This window comes from Battus philenor, unplaced genomic scaffold, assembly GCF_028537555.1.
Source record: "Battus philenor isolate CCGP_79_NKW_IND1 unplaced genomic scaffold, ilBatPhil1.0.hap1 SCAF_26, whole genome shotgun sequence".
Lineage (NCBI taxonomy): Eukaryota > Metazoa > Arthropoda > Insecta > Lepidoptera > Papilionidae > Battus > Battus philenor.
Window position 1 is genome coordinate 5,309,128 of NW_027181689.1, and position 10,762 is coordinate 5,319,889.

At 31.2% G+C, this 10,762-nt stretch overlaps 1 protein-coding gene across 5 annotated transcripts in view; it reads right to left on the bottom strand.

Moving 5' to 3' along the window:
* Cirl (Calcium-independent receptor for alpha-latrotoxin) overlaps positions 1-10,360 on the bottom strand; it is a 421,691-nt gene extending 411,331 nt beyond the window's left edge. For all 5 annotated transcript variants that reach the window (XM_068768762.1, XM_068768764.1, XM_068768759.1 and 2 more), the window contains exon 1: positions 10,111-10,360. The gene's annotated coding sequence lies outside the window, so the exon portion shown is untranslated. The remainder of the gene's footprint in view (positions 1-10,110) is intronic.
* Between the last annotated feature and the right edge of the window lie 402 nt (positions 10,361-10,762).

Consider the following 10,762-nt stretch of genomic DNA (forward strand, 5'->3'; position numbering starts at 1 on the left):
TTACATTTCCCTTTTCATTCGCCAATCTAACCAAGTTTGCAAAGAAATGGATCAATACACAGCGCATTTTAGAAGTATCCAAAATGTCATAGGGAAGATAAATTGTTATAGGTACTCGTAAACCAAAGTTTGGAGAATCGAATATTCGTTGAAATGACCTATAAGGTCAAAGTACCTTCCTATATTTTCTTTAAATTACTTTTCAATAGAACGAGTATTACGTCAATTAGTAATTTCACTCAGTACTTAGCAACCAATGTAATTATTAGATATTTGATAAGGTACTGTAGATGGTTCGTAATTTACTTAAAATATGATTTAATGAAGGATTGATTTTTCGAGGCAATCTCTAAGGGTTGTCAATTGTTCTGATAAAAAGTGCTGCCACCTTTACTAAGAGAAAAATTTAAGTATGTTAAATAATTTAATTTATTTTTTTCTTCCTTTTCTTCCTGTTCTACAATTTGAAGATAATCAATTATTATATTAATACTGTATTATAAGACTATCAGTTTTAAGAAAATCATTTATTAAACTTTGTTATTTATTATTTATTTATTTAAAGTATAGTTTTTCAAAGGATACTTAACTGCTAACAAGATGCGTTTCGGTGGCGTATACGTATTGCAAATTCAAAATAAATCCGCCGTACAATATCCCATCCTTAAGGGTCACGAAGCGAAACTGTTACTATCTCCAGTTAACCACACAATAAAACAATTAAATGAATCGACAAAATTACGTTAAACAAAAGGTGAAGGTGGGAAGTGTTTCCACAATGACCATTCGCGGCTTAACTCCAGGAATAGATTACGTAGCTCGATACGGCTGTGTCTTAGGAACAGCTTGTTAAAATGCGCTAACTAAAGTGCCTAGGTACTGGCGATTGTTCGGAGAGATTCCTGGAGTCGCAAGACGACAAGCCAGTGAAGGTTTTTATGTTCGCTTCTGTATAAATAGAAAAAAGGTATTTGTTGTGTAGAAACCTTTGTGATCTAACTTAATTACTTTCAAACGATGAAACAAATTTGAATTAGTCCTTCAGAATAATAAAATTAATAATTTATTAAGGAGAAATAATTATAAAACTTAATAAGTAGGAATAACGACAAAAAATTTATAACAAGGTTTAGGTGCGCTCTGAAATAGTTATTACTCAAATCGATTTCTAATTTCTGTTAAATATTGTATTTTTTAATTCATAAAAGTAAAAGGCACGCTGAACGGTACCTAAAATTTATAACAAACAAATATATCCATAAAACTGATCAAATGACTATTTCTTTTTTATTAAAAAAGTTTATCCATTGAAAATTACTCCTTAGGCGATGATATATTTTTATTCCTTACTTAATACTTTACCATTTAATAAAATAAAATATAATTAATGATTGGGCAAAGAAAATATTAAATGATTATCATTCTAAACTTAATTACAATTACTGTATGTAATTTTATTTAGTTTATGACTTATTATTTCTGTTTAAATTTATTCTATGACAAAAACGATTACTGTAACAATGAAATTATTATTATAAGTATTTTACATTGTCGTAACATGTCTCTGTGTTTATCTTACACTTAAAATGTAGTATATAGCCAAGAGAACTATTGAAATACAACATTGTAAGATATCCGAGTGATGCATGCTTTAAAAGTAAAAATAAAAAAAATTCCTTAGATTCTCGATATATCTACATGGCTTAATAAATAGTTGTAAAGGCACTTTACCCACTTTGACTGACGCACGTTAGCTGCCTTTCTTTACAAACTTACCTCACCTTACAAAACTTTAAGGTGCCCTTATTTGTATTGTAATAAAGTTGAGAATGTCACTGAACTGGGTAATGTAATAGAAATTTTGGTAGTTCCTCGACGCAGCCATTTCTTGCTTTTAAGAATCCGCTTCTTGGGCAATATTGTGACAGAACGTTGATCGTTATTTCCAACATTTTTTTTATGCGTTGAGTAAAATTTTAAAACATCCCATTTTATTATCAAGTGACGTAATAAACATATCGGCTACATGCGTGATTTTTGTACATTACTTATAGAGAATTTAAATGTTCTCTCAAAAATGTCAAGTTTGTTATAATGTATCGATAACTTGAACTACCAACAAGGTTGCTTCAGTTAGAGTGCGCTTCTTCACTCTCCAAAAAATACACTGTCACTCTCAGACTTTACGCAGTCCGGTTCCGATATTGCTTGTGGTTATGGCATTAGCTCACTTAAGATAACTTATTTAACGTTAACTTAACATAATAATGCTTCTAATAATAACGAAGTGTTAGTCACTTCGTTATTATTAGAAGCATAGATTTTCTCGTTAGATATTCTCGTTGTTCTCAAAGATAACTTAGATCAGCTTGGCTGACTTCAGGAAAACCATCGTTTTTTCGTGTTTTCATTCGCCAGACACTTTTTATCAGATCCAGTTCAATTTGTGTTGAAGATAATAAATAAGATATAGATTTTTAGAAAAGGTATACCATGAATAAATTACCGAGAAGAAAATCCCATCTTAAAATTTAATCGCATCGATCCCTGATAAGTATAAGGTAAGTTCAAGTTCTTTTTACCATAACTTTAAATCAGTAGCTATTGCAGTCACACAAAGGCTAAAAATACGAACGGAACGTGAACTGTAAACAGTATTTACGAATAGGGAATTATATTTATATCAGCCGATAGATTACAACCACAGGACAAGGTCGCGTCATGGCGATTTTTGAGGTAAACATATGCCTTGCAGTAGAATATGGGGTCATCATCCTCATATCTGCCCCTAGATACTAAAAATAAATAAAACAATATTTTTAAAATTCAAGTCAAAAAGCTCGGAATAATTACTTCTATCCACAATATTCTATATTCAAATAATCAGTGTAACTTAGTTCCTATTTTACTTTTTATTTCATTTATTGCTAATTTCTGGAAAGTCGTACACCTAGTTTCACGTATACACTTTTTTATTGATAATGTATGTAAATGATTAGTTTTGTAAACCAAAAAAAATACTGCGTCGTATTACAGTGACAAATTATAAAGATATTTTTATTCAAAATCTTAGCACTAGATGTTTAAATTAGTTGTGTTAGTATACATAATTACGAGACGCATAAATATCCCTCATTCGACTCCCAAGTTGTCCATGTTAATGGCGGTCCTTACTCATTCCGTTTTAACCAACTCGTCCATGTAAAGTGAAACTTGCAACCAATTATGCGCACACGCATGATCCGGCTTTTGTCACCGCGCCAAGAGTCCAATTTAATTAAATGATACAAGTCTTAAACCGAGACAGGGTAAAACAACAAGATCTTCTGTGAGTATCTACTAAAGTACGCATGTGTCTTGAAATTATCGGACAAAATGTTTTTTTTTTTTAATTTAGTCATAGACGATATACGATAGACTTTTTTAAAATGTCTTGTAATGTCAGTCTAAAAAAAAAGTGAGCGCAAAAAAAAACTCGGTTAAAACATATCTACAGCTATTAATAATGTTTTTGTAACATTGAAGATATTTTAGGATTACAAGATTTATTCGTTACTACATCGAAAATATCTGTTATCGTGTCTATGTGATTTATAACTTTCGTAATTAAATTTGGATGCGCCACGCCCGACTGAAAAAGGGGACACATGTTCTAATTTTAAAAGGTTATCAATCAATAAGTGAGCTAAAAGTATTTTAAGACTTTCATATTTATAACAATAATCTAAAAGATGTATCATTTTTAGAAATCTCTTATAAGCATATAAATGTATATATAATATATTTCTACCTATGTTGACTCAAACATAGTATGTCTGTAATTATATAATAAATCACAATAATTTTAAACCATAACTCATAAAGATTTAAAGCGGACGAGCAAATTGATATAATTTGATTATTTTCATAAATTCACAATTACAACAAACCTTATAGTTTAACAAAATACTAGGAACAGCATGTTTCGTAAAGTGAATTAGGTCGAATTAACATTTTGAAATGGTTTGCAATGTTAGATAATACTAAAGAAAAATAGATTAAATAAATTCTAGGTGGAGACGTTTAACACCAATGCAGGCAATAACCAGGTCCAAAAAAGATAACAATCAAAGTTAAATAGTTTTTTTTTATTTACTACAATTTTAAAATAACTTAATGCTTTTTATAGAATTCTGAAAGCATAAACGAGTTCTTAGTTCTTTAGTTATGTATAGTTATTATTTTTACTTTATCTATTAAGCAGTTAACAGTTTACAAAATTGTTAAAGAAATTTATTTGCCAATAACGAATGTATAAAACAAAAATAAAAAATAAAAATGATCCTTGGAAAAGAAGGGCTTGAGACGTCCGACTCGCAAGCGTGGTCACCTTGAAGTCATAACTGACCGTTTGAATAACGGTGCAATGATGATCCAGTATTTTTGTACTGTTAAATGCCGTTGTATGATAAATCGATGGGATGCATCTTCAGCCTAAATAACTATTAGTGTAAGCCGTTAAACAATGCCTATTAAAATGAACACAACGCCCAATGATAATTTTTATGCTCAGTTCTATGACCCTTTTAAACCAATGAAATATATACTTTTTAAAGAGATAGACAATGATTAATTTATATAACTTTTTCTTCAGCTATATAAAGACTTCGCTTTACTGTACACATTTATAAATATACATTCAGTATCATGCATCGGAATATTCAATATTTTAATTTTACCACATAAAAGATAAAACAGCTTCATTAATAACTATAACAATGTATAATTTACTGTAATGATATATTTGATACATTTTAAAATAATTATACGTGATGTTTGCCATATTTGGAAGAAAACCTAATTAATTATGTACATGATTTTTTCTACATTTATTTTTGTATTTCACTAGTATTCGTACATGGTAGTAATTTGTTAACATTGCAACACCGAGTCAGTTGAGCTGTCAGAAAAAGATGGATGTTCTGTTTTAAATATTTACTAGTGATTAAACTAAATTTATAGAAATCATTAAGCTTTTACTGGTATGTTTCTATACTCATTATAAAATTTTAACATAAATTACCAACTTTTCTAGAACCTTCACAAATGTCTTACCGCTTTTTGGGGCGTTAACGAAAAAAAATTGAATGAGATTTGTCGATAAGATGTACTCTGGAATACTTTTCTAAAGACTCCCTGATATCTGGACATATTTTATAAACTAATATTTCAGAGCCCCATTTTAACATTTACAAAAATCAAAGAAACCAGCAAGTACAGGTTATAAAAGAATTTTATTATTTAAAATATACTGTGGTGACCATCAACCAGAGTCGATGAATTTGAGAGGTATAAAGCGCAACCACCTTTTTATAGTCAATTAAGTCTGCAAGTACCAATTTTAAGAGATGTGAAATGTTGCATCTAAAATACAAAACACAAGATTTATTATTTAAACTCGACTGTCATTATCATGACATCATGATACCCACTGCAAGGCATGAGCCTCCTTAAATGATATTTATGGGGATATACCATAATCGTAATCGTGTGGTTTTATGATACACAGAGGCCGCTGCTGCCGATCCTCTAGAAACTTATTTATGAGCAGTGGCAATGGTACATACTTAATGCACAAAGTGAAAATTATATAAGATTGTATTTCCGGAATCGAACCCGTAGGTCACGATTGTCTTAGTCCTCTAGCGCTGGGCTACTACCATTCAATATACTGTAGAGACCATCAACCCAAGTCGATGATTTTGGGACGTAAAAAGCGCAACCACATTTTTCCTAGTCAATTAACCCATGGCACCATACCACGACACATGTCGACATCTGTTCGACAACTACCGATGGGACACGTTTCCGGACGCATTGGAGGTTTTTTACGCGGTAAATTAACGCTTGCGGCAACGTTCAAAAATCCATGACACGTGCGACGCGCAGCCGTGCATTCTAAAATGAACAATTTGGCATTTATTTTACTTCTAAATTATTTCCAATATGGCTTCCAAACGCGCCAAAAAATACCAGAGAGAAATGTTTTACTAAATATAAATATATAACCAGAATGTCCTTTTTTAGTTCACCTTTATTAGTTTACTAAAGCTTTAAAGAAATGAATGCATAGCTCATTAGTCAGCAGCCCTAAAAGTATACATACATATATATATATATATATATATATATACGCGCTACAACAATAACTTCAACAAGTACAAAGTCTGCAGGGGCATGTAATAAACAATAATAAAAATTTAAAAATTCTTTTTCCTATACTATCATTACGTTATTTATGATATCTGATACTACTATTTTTGTATATGTATATACTTTGACTAACAGCAAATAAGCTATACATACACCTTTTTAAGGCTTTTACACCTGACAATTATAAAATTAAATCAAAAATATTACAATTCAATAGTAAAATAGGATTCAGTTGAATATTACGAATATTTAAATTTCGATATTGATTATATAACTTATTCCTAATAGGTATTACCAACAGTAAGTGATCAACAGGCAGTCCGATAAGGACGGTCAAGTTCACCCATCAAAGCTGTCATGTATTACAAACAACGTATTGAATAATAGAATCGTATGTTGTGTTGAACAAATGTATTTAGTTTAATTAATTTGTTATACATCGAATTGTTTGAACCATTTTCTTTATTTTAACGGAAACAATAACCTTGTCTTCATGTATTATTATAATATATAATAATTATTTATTGTAATACATACAAACATGTCATATATGTTATATTATCTGTGTATCATATGATACACAGATAATATAACATATATGACATCAGATGAATATTTAGATATAGAGTATTTATACAGGGTGATTGTTTTTAGGCGTAGAAGCTTAAAACTGGTGAATTTATAGCTCATTCGCTGTAATTTATGTATGGTACATCCTATCCAACAATCGATGATTTCTGAAATAATCAAAAATGTATTAATAATATACCAAGAAGAACTATTATAAAAATTCAAATTATCAGATTTTAAAATGAACTGTCCTTGCAAACTATCTGTCCTTACAATCTTTGTACTGCCAAAAAATATTGGGCTGACGCATTCCATTGAAAAATTGGCGTTTTTCAGAGTGATTATTTTATATAAGATGATGGGAAATAGGTGTGAAAAATATAAACAGCTTCTTTGACACACTCCTTTATTCTTAACGCCTATAACTAATCAGAAATAGATATATTATCTGTGAATCATAGGTTACATATACGTAAAGTTAGACATAATTGAGTTCTTATATGTAAATCTGCATGAAATTAAACGTAAAACCTATCTACGAAATCGAATCACAATATTCAAATGAGTACAAAAGCTTCATTAGTAATATCGTTATTACGATAGCTCGAGATATTGAGCTTAAAATAGCTTATTACATCCATATGTACGCCTACAACATATCTTTATTTAAATCCAAATCTTTATCACAGCCAACTGCCATCAATACAGACTTTACGGCATATTTTACGACTGAATCAATGGATTCGTCTTGTAAATGTAACTCTTAAAACGTCTACAGATAAAATTGGATATATAGATTCGATAAGGACTTTTCTAGGCTTTAAGATTACGCGGTAATCAAAGCACTCTTTTTTTGATATTTCAACGAAATAACCGCTTTATTCGAACAAACGTTAAATCCGACAAAATGTTTTTTTTCATATTACATTAGTATTTTCTATGACTACAGTATTAATGTTTAATATTATAGAGGTTTTCTTGTGACACATAGTATCGTGATAGTTTTTCTTTTTAATCAAACATTAATCCTAAATATGTATAAAACGTAAAATAAATATTACTGTATTAAAAAACATTGTTAGCCCTTACCAAAGCAATACATTGTGTTTAAATACTACACTAACACTATTATCTGTTACTAACCAAAATAGTCTGTACAAGGTTAAATGCAATAAATATTTCGATCAAAAAATTATTATCTGTTAAAATTGTTGATGTTATGTGTTATTGATTTATTTAAAAATATGTCACACGAATTATTATCCAAAGTAATTAAGAGCGGAAGAACTACCGTATACAAACAAGTAATGTGAAAAAATATTGAAATTTTTGGCAAATAGTTTCTGTCGTTAAAAGAAATATATTAATCATAGATTACTTTTAACGACAAAATTTTTTCAAAAACTTTCATCTTTAAAAATCCAAACTTATTCGACACTTAATGGCCGGAACGCCACCTTAGAAAACTTTTTTGTAACGTTTTTTATATGGTTCTCTATACTTCAGTGCTAGCATGCGAGATATTTCTTCGGTATTCTAGGATCCGGAATCAAATACCACTAGTTGTTTCTTGTTCTTTCGTCATGTAATGCCAGACTAGAATTATTTTCCACTGTTTTACTTAAGTAGCTAATGAAAGCTGTGAAAACTGCGTCTTTAAAAACATGTGTTTTTTAAGCGCGCAAAAATCATATTTCTAACATTATAATTATTTTTATTACAAACGGTGTCATTTTAATCACTATTAAGGTTTTAACCGCTTATATAATTGTTTTTTTTATATACAATTAAATATTGAATTATATAATATAAGCAATAATTCTATTAAACATTCCCATTATAATAATAATATTTTTTATAACCTATTTGTAGATAATGCGATACATTTTTTGTTGTCTATTGTTATAGAACAACACAAAGATACAGATTACTATGCAAAAAAGTTTGATATTTAATTGGAATACGTATTAAAATATAAAAATGGTTACTTAGTTTCGCAGAGGCAAATTTGCATGCGAATGCACTGTGACATACTACATACAAACCATGTATAAATGTAAACAGGCGTTTCGAGATTGTCTAGGTCTGTGAAATCTATGTACCGTTCTTAACCCTGTGGGTTCTGACGACGATGCTTTGTATGTATTTTTAACATAAACGATAACTAGTATTAAATGTCTTCATTGTATTTTAAATTTGTTTTTAAGATCAATTGTTAATAAAACTCTCATTAATTAAAATATTGTTCTAACACACCATACAACGAAAAACAACGTAATATAAACAAAGTCTTAATTTACCGCCTTAGTACTTTTTAAGAGCAATACGGTAAAAAGTTTAAAATCTGGATAAAAAAAAAAACAAATTTTGAAGTCGCTTAATTCAAAATTTTAATGACAAAGTTTATTTATAAACCGTAAAATGAATTTTTTCCGTCCATATTTAACCGATTTAGGTACCGTCTGTTTAAATCACTGCACGCATAAATTTATTGTAAGCTATAATTATTTACTAAAATTTTATTAGTTCCTGTGAAATATTTTGAGTGTGCAGTAAGAAAACAGATTATTATATAAAACCTGTTATTACAATTGTTTCACTCGAATCGGTGTAACAAACCTATCCATTATGGCGCGGTGTATAATTAGCGGTAAAGATTTGCCTCCAAACTGTAGTTCGTTGACGGGATAATGGCGAGAGATCATTTGTTTTGCCACCAGTGACGCCATGTGTTATAAAACTACTTCCAGTCGCGTACATCAAACTTTAGAGTGTATTACAAAATAATATATTTAAAATATACGTTTTTACTAATAAATGATAATTGTAACGTTAACGGTCAAAACTTTTCTGAATACAACAAGGTAATCTATATAACGACGTTATAAATATTTATTTTTTGAACCGTCAAATGGAAATTACAATTACAGTTATTATTTTATCAACCGCTGTAACGAATCAAGTCAAAACATCACGACTTCGTCAAAGGAAAAAATAATTTGAACTATAAAAATCGAATCGTTGCAGGTCTGTTCGAAAAAGTTATCAAAACTACGCGGGGTCAACCGCGGCTAACACCGTTGAAGTCGAGCGCCTAATTAATAGTCGCCCACTCGCACCTCGTCTGGACTCGAAGCCGACTAGTTCCCAGGCTATGTTCAGTGCACACTGCCATGGGCGCATCTACATTGCAAATACACAAACACCATCAGCAATCAGCGATTCATATCGACGCATTACAACGCGTTGCACTCGGACGCGGCACCAGATCGTGCCTATCGATTTAACTCCACACGAGGGAAGCAGAAAGAATTCCTTATAACAATGAGCCGGTGTAACAATAAATACCTTAATGATATCCCGAGATCGGAGAGAAAAGACGTCCGGCGACGGCAGGCGGAACCCGTCCCACTCTTTTCAAATAGTAATCCGACACTATAACATCTCATTCACGGAACATCACTTAAAATGGCACAATCTCACTGGGCACAATGTTGAAGAAATCCACGGCACTGGTTCGGTTTGGCTACAATAGATGTTTTTTCGTAATACGACGCGACGATAGCACTCCTCTCATAGATGGACCGACGCGCACGGCAGCCGGGCACGGACTGAACTGGTTTGCCAGGCAAGAGGGCGGGGTGAAGGGAGACGGGTGCGTTTGGTTCGGTTTTATGAAAATATTTCGTGAGTAATGCACGTGTTATGTTAGAGTGCGTCGGCCTAGAGCGTCCTCCGATCTTTCATTGGAGTGCAGTGTCGCAAATGATGAAGATTAAAAAAAAATTGCATGTCAATTGTATAGGAGACAGGTGGCGAGGGGTTTGACTTCCTGCGCTTTCCATTAGAAAGACGCGAGCGCACATACTCGAACATATCTACAATGAAATTTACATGATATACGATGCACTTTTCCCAATCAGTTTGTTTTCGAAGTAAACACTTCTGTATCTATCAAGTGCGCGGTGCACTTGATAGGTACCGGATAGGTGCCGGCCAA